Consider the following 24,108-nt stretch of genomic DNA (forward strand, 5'->3'; position numbering starts at 1 on the left):
AGTTTAACGCAGTAAGACAAGTGTTAATGTCACGAACTGTGTAAATTTTTTGATACAGCACAACTCAACACACTATATTGATCCAAGTTTCGAGAAAGAAAGGATTTAGTGATTTGGAAGAAACTTGACACATACTTTCAAACCTTCATGAAATTTCCCTCGCTGACACGATCCACAAAGCGGTGACCGAGCGAGGTGACGCAGTGGTTAGCACACTGGACTCGCATTCGGGAGGACGACGGTTCAATCCCGCGTCCAGTCATCCTGATTTAGGTTTTCCGTGATTTCGCTAAATCGCTCCAGGCAAATGCCGGGATGGTTCCTCTGAAAGGGCACGGCCGACTTCCTTCCCCGTCCTTCCCTAATCCGATGAGACCGATGACCTCGATGTTTGGTCTCTTCCTCCAAAAAAAAATGGTTCAAATGGCTCTGAGCACTATGGGACTTAACTGCTGTGGTCATCAGTCCCCTAGAACTTAGAACTACTTAAACCTAACTAACCTAAGGACATCACATACATCCATGCCCAAGGCAGGATTCGAACCTGGGACCGTAGCGGTCACGCGGCTCCAGACTGTAGCGCCTAGAACCGCACGGCCACTCCGGCCGGCTCTCTTCCTCCAAACAACCCAACCCACAAAGTAGTGAAAGGAAAAAAGTTTAACGTTTACTACATTTTCGCTGTTCATGCAGTAAAACTACCCTATCAGGTATGATGTTTTAATTTACTATTGACTATTTTCAACACCTTTTGCAGACTGTATCCACATAAAAAATGTGTGTGAATTCCTAAGGGACCAAACTCCTGAGGTTGTCGGTCCCTAGACTTACACACTACTTAAACTAACTTATGCTAAGAACAACACACTCACCTTTGCCCGAAGGAGGACTCGAAACTCCGGCGGCAGATCCCGCGCAATCAGTGACATGTCGCCTCTAACCACGCTGCCACTCCCCGCGGCTGTAGCCACATATACTACTGAACGTATCTGCAAAAGTATATCATTTTACGACTTGTAGTTCATGAGATATGACATCATAAACTTTGATATGCGTCAACAATTAATTTTTGCTTAAAGTGGAGAGCAAATTGTGAGGTTCATATTCATCCAGTATTTCATAATGAGAACACTTGGGGAGTTACAACAAACTTTAAACATGATTTCAAAACCTTTCTTACCTTTTCCTCGCCCAGATGCTCAACGTCAAATATTTAACATATTAACACATTTGTAAAGTAATATGACGTTTGAAGCTGTTTTATACATGGGAGTTCGAATCAGAAATCTGGGTTTACTGTTTATTAAACCATGCCTTGTAACTGTCTCAGTAATGACCCATTAACAAATATAATTTGACTGCAACGAACTAATTGAAAGTTAACTGAGCAGGATACGGTTATAAATAATCACGCAACACAGAAATAATAGGCATACTGCAGTGACGAAACCTGACTGTACCCGGTAAATTATTTATAAGGAGCTGTCAAATGAAAACGACTCAGGTGGGAAAAAGGTAACTAAAATCTGTTTATTAGTCCGCAGCTCGTGGTCGTGCGGTAGCGTTCTCGCTTCCCGCGCCCGGGTTCCCGGGTTCGATTCCCGGCGGTGTCAGGGATTTTCTCTGCCTCGTGATGACTGGGTGTTGTGTGATGTCCTTAGGTTAGTTAGGTTTAAGTAGTTCTAAGTTCTAGGGGGCTGATGACCATAGCTATTAAGTCCCATAGTGCTCAGAGCCATTTGAGTCAAACTGTTTATTATTTCAAAATCAATCGGCATAACTGTTAATAACATTCATTCCGCTGTGAGACAAGACGGTCAACGCCTTCGTGGAAAAATGTTGGCAGTTGCCCACGGAACCATGATTGTACCCAGGCGTGCACACCTTCGTCCCAAGATAATCGACGTCCACAAATGTTTCCTTCATGGCTCCAGCTATGTGGAAATCGCGTGGTTAGAGATTGGTACTATATGGAGCATATGTAGGAGCTTCCCAGAGAACATTCTACAGCGTATTCGAACCCAACTTGGCAACATGTGGGCGGGCCCAAATCCTCCTTACGGTCCCGACCTCTCCTCATGCCATTTCCATATTTTTCGAGCCCTGAAGAGAGACATTCGTAAGTGTCGATTTGCTTCGAACGAAGAGGTACACTCCTGAATATATTTATGATACCGTAGGCAAGCGTAAACATTGATTTTCCATGAAGGCATTGACCATCTTGTCTCACAGTGGGATAAAGGTATTAATAGCTATGGCGACTATTTTTTAAATAATAAACAGTTTACTTATTTCTTCCATCTCCTTGTTTTCATTTGTCTGCCCTTTATATAAAATTCTTGGAAGGTTGAACATCCATAGTCCATAAAGACGTGCTAAGAATCACTTTTTGCATGCTCGTTTGTGAAACAGCAGATAGATATACTTCTGTAGATACACGAACTGCGTCTCTCAGAGGAGCAACTGCGTCGAAACATACCTCTCTGGTTGTTACACACACGCTATCAACAAGGATATGTAATACTGTGCCTAGAATGGAGGTTGCCACGTATGACGCCCAGTTTAAAAAGAAAATTAGCAGAGGTCTGGTTGCACTTTGCAAGACCTGACCATGAAATCGTGACAGAGTCAAAACTATTCTCATGCAGTAAATATTAATGGCCAAGGAGGTTCAAATGAATGAAAGAATGAATGTACGTTCCACGTCGTGTAATTAAATCAAACGCAAATAGATAGGATAATACACAGCCCCCTGACAGCACGGAGACACGTGATCCGTAAACTAGATAAGCGCACAAAAAATGCACTAAGTCTACAGGCAGTGCTACACATTTAACAAATAAAGCAGAATGGGAGAATGATTAAGCAGAATGCTTTACTTTTGGAAATGAATGACTGGATTCGGATTCTATACCACAGTTCGTAGCTACAGACCCCGTAAGACAATAAAATAGTAGCGCAATGCCAAACATGCTTTCCGACGTAGCAAATATAACATCGCCACTTAAATCCGTGAAAATCTGACCATTTAATATATATACCCCGCATACCTAATGGAATCACTTTGCTAATAGTCACTGTCTACAGATAAGCGCAATAATCTGAGCCGTTTCATCAAAACCTCCAGTCTGCGACGCTGCCGAAAGAAAGGAACACATTCACGCCGTGCACAGATATGAACAAAAGTATGTTGTTTGAAAATGCTTCGATACTGCGCGTTCGCGAACCGGGTGCAACGCTAACAGGCTTAAGCGGACGGAAACACGTCACCAAACCTCACAGCAAGGAGATTTCAAAGATCTCGACTGTCTGTAGTCGACTTTGTTGCACGGTCATCTTTGCATTTATTCTACAACTAGTTCACGAAATAAAGTAATAACGAATTTGAAAGCTGAAAGTAGCTATTTAACAAGCACTCTGTACAGTAAACAACAATCTTATCCATATGAAAATTATTTTGTCTTAATTACGCTGACCGATCTCCTACCTGTCGCCTCAGTCGTCAATAGACTACTGGAGGAAAGTTGTGTGTGCCTTCTGTCTTTGGATCGTGTGTTCGTATATTAACGATCTGTTGTTTCTTTCTAAAGCGGAGGCGGTGAACAAGTCTAGCTTTCACCTGGGCGAGTGTGGGAAACAGCTTAAAATCTACTCTCTGGTTTATAGGTGTATTAGACAAACGTCGGTAATCAGGTGAGTGAAGTCGATCTAGGTCTGGTTCATCTCCTCATCTTAACATGTCAGAGAACTCCCCTTAACATGTCAGAGAACTGCGCTTTGATCTATGTATAAAGCCAGTCAGTATCCAGTAATAAACTGAAAAATAGAATGTTGTGGACTAGTGCAGTTCGATATCAAGGTCTTCGCGGTGCTTTAGAGGAAAAATGATGTGGCAGAAAACTGGGTACCGGATATTTAAAGCAGTCATTCCGATATTCATCTGAAGTGGTTTGTGGAAACCACGGAAAGCTAGATCTGGATGGCGGTACAGAAATTTGAATACCACTACTCTTGAATGGTAATTCTCAACCATATTAAAGGTTGAGCTGTAAGTGAACAACAGATCTGAAAAAAGTGAGTGTTGACAGGAGACCTCTTCCAACAAAATGACAAACTCCAACGTTTGACGTTGTTCGCGATATTCAGGACGCTGTTGACAGCAGATGACTCTCGAAAATTCTTTAGGTAAAACTCACCTAGTCTTCTAGTAAACAAAACACGTGCTAGGAATAAAGTGCGATTGGATTAATGAGTTCCCGCCAAACGAAAATCAGAAATACTTTCTTAATAGGGAAACACCGTCGGAAATAAAACGATACATGACGTACTTCAAGAACAGTGGTAGGACTGTGATTGTACTCTATTTATATAAACGGTACATAAATGACTTTGCGGACAACCTCTGCAGCCAACCGAAGCTGTTCATCAGCTACGCAAGGGGGTTTTGTGGTGAGAAAATTGTTACGAGACGTGGAGAGATGAGCAATTGACCACCTTTTGGTACAAGGACTGGGAGCTCACACCACTGTAAGAGAAATATATCGTAATCCGTTTAAAAACATAATCGGCGATATCTCATTGGAATTAGTCGTAATAAGTAACCTGAAACGACAAAATAAATGTAGACTTGAGGAAGATGTTTTCTAATCTGACATTCGTTACAAGAATCCTGAGGAAGTGCAATTTCCGCAGAAAGGTTGCTTGTAAAACTCTTGTGTGATCAAAACTTGAGAGAGGTTCAAATGGCTCTGACCACTGTGGGACTTAACTTCTGAGGTCATCAGTCCCCTAGAACTTATAACTACTTAAACCTAACTAACCTAAGGACATCACACACATCCATGCCCGAGGCAGGATTCGAACCTGCAATCGTAGCGGTCGCGCGGTTCCAGACTGTAGCGCCTTGATAGAGGGGGAAATTGAATTAATTCAAGGGAACAATCAGATTCATTACAAGTGTATTAGTCGGCGAGTGACAACCAAAGAAATGTTTAAGGATGCACTAGGAGGAGTTATAAGAAAGACTTTGGATAACCTATTCTGAAAATTCGATACTCCCCGTTCCCATATGAGTCAAGAAACATTTCACTTCCATTAGCGTATATTTCTATTAATGTCTACGATGATAAAATCAGAGAAATTTAGGACTGGACAGCGGCATAAACAATTTTCCTGCATCCGAAATATTCATGTATGAAAAACGAAGCCCAGAAAATAATTCAAAAACATTATGTACCCTTCACCAAACGATATATGGTGGCTTCAAAAGTGGAAAAATAAATGTAGATATTGGCAAAATTTTGTTTTACCTGTTAGGAGAGCTGCACCTGTTCAATACACAACAGATAAGGGCACCATTTCATAACTTCGAATTTCAAGATTCCTAGGCTGGATACTGTTCTCGGCAGGAAAAAGAGTAAAAGTTCAGACTCCAGCACACCGCCAGCATCGTCACTATAGACGGAATTCTAGTGCAGTTGGACAGGGATGTGAAAGGAAACTGGCCATCCCTGTCAAGATGAATTAGTCTGAACAAAAAAGGAAGGTTAGGGGATAAACTCCTGCCGATTTAATGTCATCAGAGACGCAGCACAAATTCACATTGGGAAAGAATCGGGAAGGAAATACGCTGTGGGCTTTTCAAGGGAGCCAATCGAGAATTTACTTGGAGTAGTTTACGGAAACCACAGAAAAGCTAAACCTGCATCGCCGAACGGCATTGAACCGCCACTCTTCCGAATTCGAGTTCAGGGTGTTAACCACAGCGCCACCTTGCTCCATAAGAGTCGCTCCGGCACTAGTCCGGAGCCACTTAGGGAATCGCTAAAAGCATGAAAGAGTATAAACCATCAGTTATTTGAACTCATCGCCTTTCGAATGTCACTTTTTCGTCTTTACCGAAATGCCATGTCGATCGATAGATGAAAAAAAGAAAAAGATTCCAGTGGTAGCCCAGTTATCGAACGTACGGCACTGAACAATATGCTCGACAATTCGCATAAACGATTTATCACTTGGTGCTAGCAGCACGTTCTGATTGTTCGCTGTCATGTTGTCTACATGAGAATCCCGTCGCTGTATGATTGTAAGGAGATGCAGAACGACTTAGAATGTATCTCAATTTGGTTCACTAAACGACAGTTCTCTTAAATTTAGGTAAATTGGAAGTGACAACTAGAGAGTACATGAGAATATCCTGTTACAAGATCAATAGTAATCTTAGAGAATCCACCAGTGTTTAATTAAGAGGTATTACAACGAAGGTATATGAAATGCTATAAAACGTCAACTCAGTAGTAAATACAGAACACGGAAGAGTTGGATTTATTGTGAGAATTCTGGAAATAGCGGAGAATTTGTAAAGAAAACTATATAGAAGTCCCTAGTGCAATGAATCATAGAATACTGTTCCAGCGTTCTGGAATCACATGAGCCTTATGGAAAGCGTCGAATGATCCAGCCGTGTTGTTCGGATCGTAACTGGTCTGTATAGCTCTTAGGCAAAAGTGACAAGGACGCATGAAGGGTAGTGATATTATAACCAGAAAATCCTTCAATGGAAATTGTAGAACCGATATTCGAGGTGTACCGTTCAATAATTCTAATGCCTCCATCGCTTAAACTGCATAACGATCGTGAAAGAGAGATTAGGGCGTACACGGAAGCATGCAGTCTTTTTTGCTTCGCCGCATACGTAAATGTAATTGCATGGCAAACGGCTAATATCGATACGAAGAACTCTATTTCATGCACTGTACAGCATCTTTTAAATAATATATGCAGGTGTATAACTATACCTGTGTAATCTTCAGTTTGGACAAACTTTTCCACGGTGGTTTAAAAGTAGTGATCGATAAACGGGTAATATTATATAGGCAATTATAAATTTACATTGAAATGTGAAAAAAGAAAATTAATTGACTACAAGTTCCTTTATTGCAGATATATTATGATGTCTTGTACAGGAGTAAGTAATACCTATAAATAACCAAAAATTACCTCAGTTAAAAACCATGACGTGTGACATGATGTTTTCTTTGAGATGTTTTGAAAGAAGAAAGGGCCGGTAAACTTTAATGTCCAATGAACATCGAGATCAATATAGATGGAACTCTGACTCGGTCTGGACAAAGGCGAGGACGTGCTGGCCAGTGTTCCTTCCTCTGAGTAGCTGTAGCAGCTTACCTTCAAGGTAGACGAATTCAGCAAATGCGTTGGTAGTATATTTGGCCTCACCTAAACAGAACAGCTCAATTAAAAACTCAGATTGTTTCACATTATAGCGACCGCCCATTCGAAGAAAATTTTATAACACAGGATTCAAGACACGTTGCGACACTGGGGTAATGAAATGGAATAGTCGTTAAAATACTGGATTCGGGGGGGATTTATGTGCAAGTCTTTACTTCGAAGTCCTGATTTCTATTGGTATTCTGGATCACAGTTACTAGCTCTAGTTGGTTTCTGAAGACATTCTAGATATTTTCTGTGATGTTCATGGCTACGACATCAACCGGAATTCATAACCATGATTCTCAAATTACTGTATCAAGTCTCTGGTATGCAGCAAGTAGTTAGTTTAACTGCACTGACACGTCCAGTACAAAACACATCTGCTATGACGCTGCTGCTCAGTATCAACATGAACTAGTCCACAGTCCTGGCCGTAAGAGTACAGTCCTTAACAGCGGCCGGCCGCTGTGGCCGAGCAGTTCTAGGCGCTTCAGTTCGGAACCGCACTGCTGCTACGGTCGCAGGTTCGAATCCTACCTCGGGCATGGATGTTTGTGATGTCCTTAGGTTAGTTAGGTTTAACTAGTTCTAAGTTCTAGGGGACTAATGACGTCAGCAGTTGAGTCCCATAGTGCTCAGAGCCATTTTTTGTTAAGTCCCATAGTGCTTAGAGCCATATGAACTATTTGAACCTTAGAAGTGACAGGACAGACGTACGTACAGGTGAAAGCCCTCCATAAAGAAAACAGTCACCTCAACAGCTTGTTTACGTTGCTTCCTATCACGACATGTGATCTACTCTTACTCTATCCCATAGTATCTGACGGTAACGTCCCTTTGTCCTGTCAGTGCGGATTGCGATTTTCCTGTGTATTCTGTATTAAGACTGGGACGGTTACTCACTCCATGCTGCTGTCAAAACAAAGCTCCCTTTCGTCTCTGGAAACCCAACAGCATGTGTAATTAACCACAAACATCGTGTTTAAACGTTTGGTTTGTAAAGTGACGTCCATCAAAGCCGTAAGTGACGTTTGTCTGTATGTTTCGAATTCATTGTTCGCAGATCCACATTCCTAATAGAATACTGTGAAGAATGTCCGCCTGCTTAACTGGGTGGTAACGTGCTCGCCTCCCATGCATGCGGGCCTGGGTTCTATTCCCGGCCAGGTTGGAGATTTTCTCCGCTCGGGGACTGGTTGTTGTGTTGCCCTCTTCATCATTTCATCCTCATCACCGGTGCGCAAGTCGCCCAATGTGGCGTCGACTGAAATAAGACTTGCACTCGGTGGCCGAACTTCCCGAAATAGGGGCCTCCCAGCCAACGATGCCATAAGCTCATTTCCATTTTACTGTGAAGAAGGGTGCGTGTAATGTAAAATAATCATACGTTCAACTGCAGTTGACAGGATCGGCACCGCCAATGTTCATATTTACGATTTGGAATCGAAGGGATTGGATTTCGAAAACTGTCCAGTATGAGGACTATGTCATGTTTATCTTTGAAGGTAGGTTGTATTTAATGCTTTTATTTCTGGTCCCCCTGTAACAGATTGTTAAGGTGGCTCCCAGATCGTAAGAATTCAAGAAAATGTCACCCGCAAATTTGTATGCTTAGTAAAGCATGCAATATTTTGATGAAAAATGGGTTGCATGCTTTAAGAGTTCTTTAAGTTTGCTTTTGTGAGATTGTTCCTGTGATGGGTATTTCTCATATACTGTGTTCATCTTCTTCGTAATGAAATTCAAAATCATCGTACAATAGATAATCGGTGTCAATCAATTTAGAAATTTATTAAGTATTAAACTGAAGGGGTATGCACAGACGTCGACTCTGAGAAGTTCCCATTTGTCTTCGATGAACATTGTTCCAGGAAGCGTTGACAGCAGTAGGTGATAACGGGAAAAGTGCAAGTCGCATTAGTGCCTAACGGATGCACTTTCCCTCCGCCTAGTGGAATGCAGCTAACCCGAACGTAACCTCATCGGGAGAAAGCAACAGAAGCGATTACCTGGTCTCTCAACACACTGAACACAAAGGACAAAGCGTCGGTCACTTTTCAGCAAAGCTTACTTCGTTCTACGCTAAACGAAGAGGCTGTTAGTAGACTTTATATCAGGTCAGTGTCAAAAATTACTTCCACGAAGATTATGATGGGATGGTAGACGTAAAACCGAAGTACATGCGAACATAACACACGATGTAAAAAAAAATATCGACACTGAGCTTGGTAGTACAGCCACGGTCGACTGAAATTATTTACGAAATTCCAAACAAAGTAGAATTAGGAAGGGGATATCAGATTCAAACAGGTCTGTTTCTCATAATAGGTTTTTATCACCGACCTATCTCCATCAATACAGTTCGCATAACCGCTGAAATCATGATTAATCACAAGTGTTGTAGCAACTGTTCAAAGTACATAGTGGCACACAATACAACATTAATGGACATAGAAAATTCTGCAAGTAATGTGACTGTAAAAGGGATATAAAGAGACTGGGTGTAGTAGGTACTACCTTTCATGCAAATAATCCTTTCGATGTTATTTTCAGTGTACATACTGTTTTTGCCATTTTACTGTGAAATTCCTGATCAGTTGTTTTATATATTGTGCATTTAGTGATTATTTAATTATTTATCCGCTTACAAATTTTATTAAGACGATTTTGTATTTTGTGTCTCAGTCCTAAGGTCCGGGATCTGACCTCCAATGGAGCACAGTACTATAACTGGCACAAAATATTACTTTCATCGGAAATTGTATTTATGGCACGCAAAAATTTCATGTTGCGCCTACGTTTTGAGTCCACCTACAACTATGGATCCTCCTTGAAGAGCTGGTTTAACCTTTTTCGTGTTTTGTTAATTTTTACGTATGGAGTGTGCTGTTGACGTTGTACGTTTCACACTTCTCGCAAAGGAATTGAAAGTGGCTATTACTGCCTACTCCCGTTGTGTACTGGCCGGTTAAACGGTTTTAAATTGGTTACTTTCACATTTCCTTTCGATTAATGCAATAACAGACATGCCAAACAAGGAAGAAATTCCATAAGCATATGTCACAATATCTACCGCGTAAGAGAAGCAGCAGAGAAGAAAATCTATTTGCCCTGCATGTCGGGAAATAATAAGTTATTATGATTCATTAAATACGTCTCCAAAGATATCTAGACAAGTTCAGAACTCGTCCTCTAAGGTATAGCAATAAATGTATATGATTTATTGTACTTTCGCATGTCTGCGTTCTATTTTTCAATCTACATGTAAATAACTAATGGCCTTCAGTCCCTATGCCGCAATGGAAATAACTAGGATTTAAGGCCGAACGTTATAGTAGAGCACATCTATAAAACAACCGGTAAACCTGTGTCCAGCAGTGCCGGGGACAAATGAACTTCATAATTTTTCTATTCGCTCGATCATGAGTTCCTGGCCCCCCAGTTTGATAGCTGATTATGCGTTTTTAAAGTATAATGATAAATTAAATATCAGAGGCAGAAGAACACTACCAATAGGTCTGTCGCGAGAGAAAAATAAATTACTTAGTAGATAAAATCATTCGAGTCTTCCCCTTTTTCAGGAAGATTGCATGAAAACGCAAGGTGTGCAAATCAGCGCCCTCACTCACTCTACCGAAAGGTGTGGGCTATACCCCAGAGTACTGTTGTGCCGTTAATAACATGTGGCGAAAATTTCTTCCACCGAAGGTGTTCGGAACCGCCTACGTTCGGACCGGCACCCCCGTAGTGGCTTCTTCAGCGACCGCTGCTCTTCAGACGGGTTCGGGCGGATTATTCAAAATAATCTTGTTACCAATGGATGGCACAGCTGAAGGACAAATGATTAGCACATAGATTTCCCGAGTTGTCGGATTTGAAAACCTGAGGTGGCTCTTCGGCTGCGGTAGTCCACTTAAGGCCATTCCGGCATACTCGCACTGGTTCGAACGGAGGTTCTCTGTACGCCAGTCACCTAGACCGACCAGTAAGGAAAGGGGACGAATAATATTTTTTGTGTCATGGTGCTACGATTGTTTTGGTGCGGTCCGCCATGATTTACTCTCCTGTGCCCGTCGTTTTATCTTAGAGTAGCACTTACACTCCGCGTCCTCAATTACTTGTTCTAGTCAATTACAGGGATGAAATCATTATCTTGTGAAACGACCATAGCAGCTCCTGTATACCGTTACATAACATCAGAGAAGTTTCACATGTGTTTCTTAAGTATCATCATGATGTTTCGACCCACGTTCACATTTATCTAGTAACGACTGTTGCAGTACATTCATGATACATATATGTTGAATTAGCATTCATCGGGCCAACTATCGAGACTTAATGGAAGCAGTTTCTGATTCAAGTGCATGGATAGGCTTTGGTGTTGCCTCATTGAAATAAAAATATTAAAAAAATATACAAATGAACTTATGTGCAGCAAAGGAAGAGTTTAACTTCATTCTCTACAATTTTCCTGGTATATCTCTAGATCTTGAACCTTTGAGTACTACCTGTCTGAACAGTAATATCTAACGAGTTTCCACATTACTGCGTCTATTGATCACCCTCTACTCAGAACGCACATAAGCTTGTAATGACTGCCATTTGCAACTGTAATTCATACAGAGTACACATTTTGTTGTATAATCTAGTCTAACATCATGATGTACGCGAACGTCAGTTTTTGTGGCAGTAAAACTCAAGGAAAGTAGTATAATGATTTTAGTCAGACTAAAGAATGTATTTTGGATTGTTATAGGGAAATATGAGAGGAGTCAACAAATAAATCATCAACGCCAGAATATGGCATAACGGTTTAAATTTCACGCTTGTACGGCTCCAGGAGGTAGCAGCACAATTCGCTTGGACGGTAGCCGATACACAGTATTCGGTGGCCCATGGTTAAGGATCTGCAGTCAGATCATGATGGCAGGTATGCTATGGGCGTGTAAGCGTCTAGACCAACGCGATTTTCATGAGTCGAGGGACTGTCCGTAGAGCAAGCATGTAACGAAATTCGTCCCGTATATGGTTACAACTGTATTTCTTGGATATTTTTGTGCGATTGGATTTAAGAATTCATCAAAGGACGAACTAAAAAAAATTCACAAACAGGGAGCGTCCTGGTTATCCAGTGATGGCATATGGTTTCCCATCTATGGGTATTTCGCTACCCCCAGGACACATTGGTCTTGTGGGTTGCACCAATTTAAAAAACCAAATAACTTGTTACATCCTGAGCTGTCACTCCTCAAATGCGAACGCTGCCACAGAAATTTTCCCCGCTGTAGGTTTTTAACGCTTGTCGAGCGATGGGATAAGTCTTTACGTTTAAAAGGGGATTATGTGGAAAAGGAAAATAAATTTCAGGTTGAGACACGCCGCTCTGATGTTTGTGTCCCAGTTTGAGAATTATTTATTGACTCATCCGCGTGACATATGAGTCTCTAATGGATATATTTTGGGATACTGATACTGACTACTACTAACTTCAGAGACAATTATTTCACAAGTCTATTGTAGACACTGGAACTGTTTAGCATCTGTGATCATATACTTGGAAGTAATCAACATCACTGCGACTATCTTCGAAATTTAACGTTTTTTCTGTGTGTCCAAGGATAAAACACGTAGGTAATGCAGTCAACATAGTGCGCAAAGGAAAAAACTCCCACTCACATCCTTCAATGGTCTTAATCATGTTGGCCACACATATTCCCACTGGTGTTAACGTGAGCGATACAAAATTTCGTAAAGGAAGGTGGTGCGGAAGTAAAAAGCTCTGAAAGCGTATGTGTTCCTGATTTTTTTAAAAAAAAAAAAAACTTTCTTCACGCAACATACACCAACTTAATTAACTCAAAGACAGCAGAAGGCGATCTCCAGAAGTAAAGGAATGCCGCGTTTCTTTTATATTTTCGTTGTTTTCTGTTAGTTTCAGCTTCTGTTAAACGAGGTACATTCTCTGACTACCACAAATATTTTCGTAGCTCCCCACACGTTCTACATGCACATTCCTCGATCTTCAGTTTTTATTAACCCTTTTCTTCCTCTATCCGGTCGGAAAAGAGTGCAAATATAGGAAGCACATAATATTAAAGTTCCACAGCCTTCGAAATCATTAGGGACGGAGTGATTGCTGGGATTTGACGAGAATGGGGAAACAATCGACCGTGGCCTTGTTAATTGAACCTTTACGATATCCGCCTGAAGTAATTTAAGCAACCTGTGCAAATTCTCAACGAAAATATTCATCTCGAGGTTTAACGCTGCTTCTTGTGGTGGTGTCCAAATACCTGATGATGAAACCACAACCTGAACACAGCGCTGCCAAACACAGCCATGAATGAGGACGTCTACGAAGACACGTCTTCAAGAGGTTCCGTACGCGGCCACTGCTGGTAGTCTATTTAGAGTGCAGGGCCGTTTGCCCACTGTTTGATAGCCCACTCTTTGAGCAATCACTCTGATACCAGCATCATCATAGTTCAGATCCAGCAGGGGCGAGCCGGCGTCATTAGAACAGTGTGCTGAAGTTCATAGTTAAATGTAAAGTAATATTTGACTGTCATTCAGTGGAAGAACTAAACTGTTGTTATTGCCAAATGAAACTATAGGGTACCAGAGACCTGTTCAAGTCTCAAACATCATACATGTCTGAGAGTTGAAAAGGTCTCTTGAACCATATACTTCCATTTCATTAAAGTAGCTATGCCTAGGTTTCAGGCAGGATGCCCCATTTCGTTGGATGCTAGTGCTATTCCATTACAGCTGGAGACCTCTGCAATGTTGTTCGATTTTAGGGGGAATACATTGTGAGCTGATGTGTGAATCAGAATTTAGATTGAGGAGGCAGGCGTGCTAGAGTAGTCCACGCAGTTGTGCAAGGCCGCCGTGCCAAGGCGGCATACTGGTTAGCGCATCTGCGTAGTGAGCAGACCTGGGTTCGAATCGCGGCCTTAGTACAAATTTTCATTGGTCGCTTGGTCTGCATATATGTTATCAATGTGTTACGCAATCGTATAAAATATATATTGCCTCTCATGTGGACATGGATGTCTTTAAAGCTTCCAGTATTAAAGTGTTTTAATGGCTCAAATGGCTCTAAGAACTATGGGACTTAACATCTGAGGTCATCAGTCCCCTAGACTTAAAACTACGTAAACCTAACTGATCTAAGGACATCACACACATCCATGCCCGAGGCAGGATTCGAACCTGCAACCGTAGCAGCCGCGTAGTACCGGACTGAAGTGCCTCGAACCGCTCGGCCACAGGGACCGGCAAAGGGTTTTAATGAAACTGATCTACTTTCACTATATGTAGCAGAATCTGATCGACCTCTTCCAGGGATGAAAAACTTAGAATTGTCATCCAGGTTTACTATGCGACATAAAACGTATACCAAACACATCCCTAGTGTCTTACCGCCTTTTCCATCTTGGCTGAAGAACTTGGAAACTAATCCGCCCTCAAGTACCTAAATAGCCACTATGATGTCAGGCCAGAAGTGTAACGTGTAATATGACTACGCAGTCCTTGTTTATGAAGACCTTCTCGTACAGCGTAAGGTACGGCACACTAGCTTGCCAGACAGGAAGGCGAAAGACACGGATCGAGTCCGCACGGCGGGGTAATGAAATGGGCTGGTACACCGGTCATTCTGTGCGTGGTTTTCACACGCTTTCCCACGCTCGTTTAGGTGAATTTCGGGCTGGTCCTCAAATACTACTTCAGAAAATATGACACGCAAACAGTTAAAATACCACACAGAACGAAGTTTACACGTTTTGCAGACAGTCGGCGCACACGACTTACCTCCTTCAGGTTACCTTAACAACTATGGTGTCAGAATGGCGTCCGGAGACGAAGTTAGATAATAATCGTGTAAAAGTGACCGCATACTGGTCGGGATAAACACTAGGGACTAGAAGAAGGCCGGCCGGTGTGGCCGTGCGGTTCTAGGCGCTTCAGTCTGGAACCGCGTGACCACTACGGTCGCAGGTTCGAATCCTGCCTCGGGCATGGATGTGTGTGGTGTCCTTAGGTTAGTTAGGTTTAAGTAGATCTAAGTTCTAAGGGACTGATGACCACAGATGTTAAGTCCCATAGTGCTCAGAGCCATTTGAACCAATTTTGAACTAGAAGAAGAAGAGAATTCGTCGTTGAAAACTGTTTTATCTGTATTACCAACTTCTTAACCTGCGGTAGCACATAACACTAGCAGACCTTCTGCGGCGTTCAAGAAACAAGAGCAGGGGAGACGCGTGCCCCATGCTGCAAGCGTTGATCGGGGGCTTGTGAACGAGCAAGCAACAGCGGCCTGAGTGCGCCACGTTGAGGCACAGAGCAGAAAATCACATTCCGCTTGGGTGTCGCTGCGTTTTGCAGGATGGTCACGATTGGTCGGCCTCGCCACGTTTGGTGGCGTTGCATACATATGAACACACTGACTGTTTCCTTTTCAAATTTCACGGCAGAAAACCTACAGCTCAAAACTGATACCAGCGCCAAACCGCACCTTCGGAGAACGATGCCTTGCCAAACGTTGCGTAGTTGTGAAACGTGACTGTAGGTTAAGCACGTGGTGCTCCACAGCTCGTAAACATTTGAATAACGTCGTTATTTACTGCCAAGAGCTGCTGATAAAAGTTCCGTACAGAATAACCAGTTTCGGTACACGTAATCTCATCAGTTCCCTACATACCAACTAAAAGAACATATGCAGATCGTTACAAGATTAGGCTATCACTACCCTGCTAACTGATGTACATGTTAACGAAAAAGCTCACGTAATAAAAATGTCACATACTCACATAAAAACGTACTAGGCGACATAATATCAGTGGCGTCATATAATAAAATCCATGGTAAGCACTACCGACGTAATGTTGCCTGGGAGTGGAACGACTGGGCAAACTAAGGATAGAACATCATTCGTATCAAGAGTTTAACACTCCTCAGCCAAAATAACTTTACATATTAGTTCTGGAAGAAAACCATTTAAGAACAATTCCTGATAATCAGTCAACAATGTTGTCAAATATTTCAGTGAGATCAATGACAAAAGGTCATAATGTTAGTTCAAATACTTGATCTCAACTCTCCAAAAGGTTATGCATGGGAACGTGAGGTATGATAATTTAAATTTGCAACAAATGTTATCCTCTTTTCAGAATATACAATTTTTGTGTGCCATTGGTTACCACTGCTGAAATATTTACAGACAGTTTCAATAAAAGAAGCAAGATAGTATTTCACCAACTCAAGTTACATAACAATCTCTTCAAAGATTCTAAGAAAACATTTTTAAAACAGGTAGGCCAGAACATCTGTAGAACGTGTTTAAATAAAAAACAACAAATGATTCAGGTTTACTGAAAAAGGAGTCCATTAAAAGGAAATAGAAAACAATTAAGGTTGCTCGATATGAAATCACCACACACCGGTCAATGTGGTCCGGACGAAAGGACCCGAAATTACTGAGGACGGGTCCGATACACTGCTCACCATGCCCCTGCTTTCCTATGCAGCCAGTGGCAGCAACCTCCAGGGCACAAACATACAATGATGGCCTGATGAACAGAGAAGTAATTTTTAAGTAAAACGAATAAACACTTAATTCATTAGATTACGCGCTGGCAGCGCAGACAAAACATGTATGAAAAGTCGCTAAAAGCTAAGCTAACTGGCCAAGGCAACCACATTCACTTACTCCCGATGATAAAGAAGTTCAGTGGCCAACCGAAACACAGCTTCAGATCACGCCACGAGATGGAAACGGTAAATACTCGTACTTGTACGTCGCACGGGATGGGAAACATAGGTCGAAGGAAATCGCTAACGGCTGGCTGATGAACCTCACGTACATAAACGCAACCTTGGCTTAGAAGTGTAACCCACCAAAATACATGCAACAAGATTTGCCGCGGTAGGGCGCATAAGCTGAGGGCTCCAAGTAACTCAAGAAAGTGACTTGGCGATTTAGTGTACACCATACCAGGGAAAAAAGCTTTCGAAGTCCTAAATAACAATACAATAAAAATTAATGTTACAAAACTCCAATAATTTAAAACGCACTCTCAAATACGACTCTATAACATTTATCAAATAGAAGCTATTATATTCTGATACGAGCTACACGCTCCTCAAATCGCCTGGCCAGACATGGGAACAGTGAACAAAAACAACAGGAGACTTAACCGACTCTTATATACACTAAGAGCCAAAGAAACTGGTACGCCTCCTTAATATCGTGGAGGACCCCCGCGAGCACGCAGAAGTGCTGCAACACGACGTGCCATGGACTCGACGAAGGAAAACTAGTGCTGGAGGGTATGGACACCATGAATACTTCAAGGCTGTGCACATATCTGTAAGAGAACGTGGGGCTGGAGATCTCTTCTGAACAGCACGTTGTAAGGCATCCCAGATATGCTCAATAATGTTCACGTCTGAGGAGTTTGGTGGCCATCGAAACTGTTTAAACTCATAGGAGTGTTCCTGGGGCCATTCTGTAGCAATTCCGGACTTGTGGGGTGTCGCATTATCCTGCTGAAATTGCTCAAGTCCGTCGGAATGCACAATGGACATCAACAGATGCAGGTGATCAGACAGGATGCATGCGTACGTGTCATGTGTCAAAGTCGTATCTAGAAGTATCAGGAGCCCCATATTGCTCCAACTGCACACGCTCCACACCATTACAGAGCCATCACCATCGTGAACAGTCCATTGCTGACATGCAGGTTCCATGGATTCACGAGGTTGTCTCCATGCCCGTACATGTCCATCCGCTCGATACAATTTGAAACGAGACTCGTCCGACCTAGCAACATGTTTCCAGTCATCAACAGTCCAATGTCGGTGTTGACGGGTATAGGCGGGGCGTAAAGCTCTGTGTTGTGCAGTCACCGAGGTACACGAGTGGGCCTTCGGCTCCGAAACTCGATATCGATTATGTTTGGTTGAGTGGTTCGCACGCTGACATTTGTTGATGGCCTAGCATTGAAATCTGCAGCAATTTTCGAAAGGGTTGCACTTCTGACACGCTGAACGATTCTTTCCAATCGTCGTTGGTATTGCTCTTGCAGAATCTTTTTCCGCGGAAGCAATATCGGAAATTTGATGTTTCACCGGATTCCTGATATTCGCGGCACATTCGTGAAATGACCATACGGGAAAATCCCCACTTCATCGTTACCTCGAAGATGCTGTGTCCCATCGCTCGCGCGCCGACTATAACAACACGGTCAAACTCACTTAAATCGACATAACGTGCATTGTGGCAGAAGTAGCCGATCTAACAACTGCGCCAGACACTTGTCTTTATAGACGTTGCTGACCCCAGTGCCGTTTTCTGTCGGTTTACATATCTCTGTCGGTTTACATATCTCTCATTGGCACTTGTTTGTAGAAGCAGCAGGGCGCAAACACGCATAGGAAGCGAACCAGTGAACAGTGACAATAATCACATTCACAGCGGAAAGCAAAATCAGTCTGTACGAATGCTGCCTGGTCTCGGCACCGAAGCAACATACTAAAAGTACCTCACCAAGCACACGAGGCTGCTGTGCGATGACAAACAGTGGAAAAACTTGGAGCCGCCAAGAGATGTGTGGATGACGGCGACTCACCTCTTCCCTACAGACCTGAACGGCCGAAGGAATAATGGGACCGCTCCCATTTCCGGGGCAGAGCCCTCGTGTCCAGACAGACTTGTAAGTCACACAGGCGGTAGAACAAACAGTCCGCCCGTTGCCCCACAGACCTGCGCTGTCCGTGCTGCTTCGCACACTGCCTCTCCCCGGAAAATCGTCTCAAGGCGCTCCCAGCAAACGTGCCACGCCACCTTCACGCCAAACATCATGTTCCAGGAGACGTGGCGCGAGCTATCGATCGCGCAACGGTTCCGTCCATGAATTTGTCGCTGGAAATAAAAGTACAACACACTGAATAGTGTAACCGACTACGGCATGGCATAGCATACATAGCGGTTCGAGAATATTTTTTCCACACAAACGACTTTTAATTTGATGCCTCCCTCCCTTTCCCCTTTTCCCTCGTATACTGTCCCCCGTGTCAGTTTTCGCTACTTTATGATGTACACAAATCTTGCACTTGGGAGCCCCTCCCAGCTTGGCGGAACAAGTGGCCGCTACTAACTGTGATACGTCCTGTAGTCTTACACTTGTATCGCCTCTGGGGCCCCTCTCAGCTTGGCAACCTAAGCAAACAGTGCATTAATGCTACGAACGGAGGCATTATACATACTGCCGACAGCACAGCTGATCACTGTTTACCACTTGAATCAAAGATGATCTACGATAAAATATGTACGTGTGTCATATGTTAAAATGAGTAAATTTGACAATCCTACAGTTTAATATTCTGTACGTTTCATCCAACAGTAGACTACATGTGTCACAAGAACGGTTTACGTGACAGAAACGAAATGCGTAAAAGTAACGAACCACATACCAGCATAACGTCTGTATGCTACAAACTACGACCAGATTCACGATGTACACTGCTTCCGTCCAACAGTGATATTTGAGGGACAAACCATATTGCAGCTAAAATTAAGTGGAGCAACAAGAGGGAAAATTTGAAGTATGGGATTTCGCCTGCTCCATAAAATATAAAACTGCACTAAATGTAGCTCCCAATAATGTAAGGGATGTAGTAATACAGTGACCCTGTACAAAATAGGACGACATTGTTTAGGGATTTAGTTACAAGTACGTTGTCGATGGTCCAAGCCACACCCAGTGGAAATTATTATACATCTACATCTATAGCAATACTCTGCAAGCCACCTTACGACGCGTGGTGAGGAGTACCTTGTACAACCACTAGTCATTTCCTTTCCTGTTCCTCTCGAAAATAGAACGAGGGAAAAACGACTATGTGCGTCCGGATGAGCCCTAATTTCTCGTATCTGCGTGGTCCTTACTTCAAACGCCGGTTCTCTAAATTTTCTCAATAGTGTTGCTCGAAAAAGAATATCGTCTTCCCTCCAAGGAATCCCGTTTGTTTCCGAAGCATCTCTGTAACACTTTCGTGTTGTTCGAACCTACCTGTAACAAGCCTAGCAGCCTCTGAGTTGCTTCGATGTCTTCCTTCAGTCCGACCTGGTACGGATTCCAAACACTGGAGAAGTACTCACGAACAGGTCCCACTAGCGTTCTATATGTGGTCTCCTTTACAGCGAACCACACTTTCCTACAGTTCTCCCAGTAAACCGAAGTGGACCATTCGCCTTTCCTATCGCAACCTCACGTGTTCGTTCCAGATCATATCGCGTTGCAACGTTACGCTCAGAAATTTAAACGACATAACTGTGTCAATCAGACACTACTAATGCTGTATCCGAACATTACGAATTTGGTCTTCCTGCTTATCCGCACTGACTTACATTTTTCTACGTTTAGAGCTATCTTTCATTCATCACACCAACTAGAAGTTTTGTTTAAGTCATCTTGTATTCTCCTGAAGTCACTCAACTTTACAGTTCACCACAGCATCATCAGCAAACAACAGCAGATTGCTGCCCACACTATCCGCTAAATCATTTATGTATATAGAGAAAAACGCTCCTATCATCCTTCCTCGGACCGCTCCCGACGATACACTTGTCTCTGATGAACGTCCGCCGTCGAGGACAACATAATGGGTTCTATAACTTAAGAATTGTTCGGGCCACTCACATATCTGTGAAGTTATTCCATATGCTCGTACCTTCATTAACAGCCTGCAATGGGGCACCGTGTTAAATGCTTTCCAGAAATCTAGAAATGTGGAATCTGCCAGTTGTTCTTCATCTATAGTTCGCAGTGTATCGTGTGAAGAAAAGGCAAGCTGAGTTTCGCACAAGCGATGCTTTCTAAAACCATGCTGATCCGTGGACATAAGCTTCTCGATCTCAATAAAGTTTATTATATTCGAACTGTTCAAGGATTCTGCACGAAATCGATGTTAGGGATATTGGTCTGTAATTCTGCGGGTCCGTTCTCTGCCCGTCTTGTACACAGGTGTCACCTGGCTTTCTTTCAGTCGTTTGGGACTTTGCACCGGGTGAGAGATTCACTATAAATGCGAGTCAAGTAAGGAGCCAACGCCGAAGAGTACTCTCTGTAACTCCGAATTGGGACTCCATCCGGATATGGTGACTTATTTGCTTTCAACTCCTTTAGTTGTCTCTCTCCAACAGGGATGCTTATTATTATTTCGTCCATACGGGAGTCTGTTCGATGGCCAAACGACAGTATGTTTCTACGATCCTCCTGAGTGAACGATTTCTCGAACATGTAGTTTAATACATCGGCTTTAGGTTTGCTATCTTCAACAACCATACCAGACTGGTCAACAAGTTAGTGGTTAGTGTTTAACGTCCCGTCGACAACGAGGTCATTAGAGTGGTCAACAAGTGACTGGATTGAAGTCTTAGACCCACTTAGCGATTTTACATAGGACCAGAACTTTCTCGGATTCTCTGCCAGATCTTTTGCTAAGGTATGACAGTGGTACTAGTTGTATGTTTCGCGCATGCTGTATACTATGTAATAGCTCAAACACACTACACTGTCGCTGATTAAAACAACTGTATATAGTGTGTGACTAATTACAGTTGACACAATGTTTGAAACTGCACATAGACAAACTTACTGATTAAAACAACAGATACATTCAATGTATGCCTAAATGAGCTGCCTGAATATACTGCAGTACAGCACATGTAAAACGCTAACATATGTACACAAATGGTTTAATCCTTATTTCACATTACCGGTTAAAATGATATTTGCAGCTAATGTAAGTAGAGCAACATGACTATACATATACTACAGCTATTTTACAGGTGTTTCAGAGTGAGCAAATCAAAGACACAGTATGCTTTCAACAGATCACTAGATATACGACATGTAAGTAGTAGACAGATAATGTGACGCTAACATAAAATTAAGAGCTTTATTGGAACCATTACATGGACCGGAGCAACTATTTGAATATATCATTGAGGAAAATAGCAAAGGAGCTATTTTTTTGTTGTTGTAAAAACACACTTTTGGTGGCTGGGAGAGGAAGCCCAAAGAAAACAACTTTCTAAGGTGCTACCCCTTCGAACTGGTCGATCCGGTGAGCAGACACCTCTTTGAAAGTGAACACAATCAAAAATTAAGTATAGTACTTCGTAATATTTTCCAAATTAAAGTTACTCATGATTTGTGCTATGTATGTCAGTAAGAGACTCCCTAAAGGTGTTACATTACAACCTTGGGAAGTTCTCCTTGCGGAGGCCGTGCAAGCACTGGTGTGAGCAGTAACACATATAGTACTGTAGAAGGCAGCCCCGTAAGTGCGGTGTCCTCTCTCTGGCCTCGCGCTGGCCCGGGCACGCCCCCTACCTGCTGGCCCGGAAAGCAAATCTCTCCTCGCTTAGCCGCCCGTGTTGACAGCGCACACGCTCTCACTACTGCTACACCCTCTGTGTCAACTCACAAGCAGCAGTATGTAAGTACAGCGTTGTTCATTGTTCCCGGAACCATGTTGTCCCGAAAATCGCAGTATCACACACTTTCCAAACACGGTGCCTTTCACATGTTCCTTTATGGGCTAATATATGAATGTTAACATATGTTAAAAATGTATGCATGTATCTGGATATGAAGTAACAAGCTAGCAAGGGAACTGCCCTTCTCGAGCTGCTGAAACAGAACACAAGACATAGTAAAGAATGGGAATTCATCTATTCTGTCACTCAACGAGGTCTTTTATGTCTACAGCTCAGCACATGTGTATAATAGATATTGAAAGGTTAGCATGTACAGAAGCACAGTTCTCTGAGGACATATTACCGTCTGACAGACAATTCTGACCAGCAATTACGCACGCTACGTACTGTAGATGGGTTATTATTTAGCAAAAACCTCAATATTTCCTTTAAACAATATTTGTTAACACATATAGCACTCACAGGTTCATATTTCAAAAAATACGTGTTGATGTGTTGTATGTTCTTCCCTTACGCTTCATCGAAGTGCTAACAAGGAGTATCAATGAAGTGAGTAAAACTCAGCGGAATGGAAAAGTACTGACTTTTCACTAAGGGAACATAGGTACATCCGACGTAATTTTCGGTTATATGCAGACAACAGTAGACCAGCTTCAAAAGTCTCAATGATAACATTGACTGGACCAATGCCATGAGGTGTTCTATTCCGTTGAGTTTTAATCACTTCACTGAAACTCCACACTGCACTTCAATGACGAACAAGCGACCTCAGATACCTTGTGATGACCCTACGTGCACCGTAAATTTGAACATCTGGATATTGGTAACTAAAAATGATGTCGAAAAAAGTTTCATGGTTCCACGAGAACATCATCCTAAGAGCATATGCTGAAAACTTCGACTATTTGCCGTGAACAGAAATTGTAGAAGTGACCATCCCCACAGTTGGTACTTTTGGTACTCAAAAATCATGGTTTTTTTCTGGGTTTTCTTAGGAACCGTTGTCTCCAAAACACCAGAATCCTTATCTTTGTTCAAATAGTTCAAATGGCTCTGAGCACTATGGGACTTAACATCTGAGGTCATCAGTCCCCTAGAACTTAGAACTACTTAAACCTAACTAACCTAAGGACATCACACACATCCATGCCCCAGGCAGGATTCGAACCTGCGACCGTAGCGGTCACGCGGTTCCTGACTGAAGCGCCTAGAACCCTACGGCCACACCGGCCGGCCCTTATCTCTGTGATCAATAGAACCCGAGATATGACCCGCTGCAAAATCGCATTTTCGTGTGTTGCTTTGTAGAACATATTGAGAATGTGCAGTGTCGCACACGGACCGATTACAGATATCAGCGGGCG

At 42.6% G+C, this 24,108-nt stretch overlaps 1 protein-coding gene across 2 annotated transcripts in view; it reads left to right on the forward strand.

The window, feature by feature from the left end:
* Window positions 1–24,108, forward strand: part of LOC126457277 (circadian clock-controlled protein daywake-like) — a 151,677-nt gene that overhangs the window by 669 nt on the left and 126,900 nt on the right. The window lies entirely within an intron of this gene.

This window comes from Schistocerca serialis, chromosome 2, assembly GCF_023864345.2.
Source record: "Schistocerca serialis cubense isolate TAMUIC-IGC-003099 chromosome 2, iqSchSeri2.2, whole genome shotgun sequence".
In the NCBI taxonomy this organism is placed as follows: domain Eukaryota; kingdom Metazoa; phylum Arthropoda; class Insecta; order Orthoptera; family Acrididae; genus Schistocerca; species Schistocerca serialis.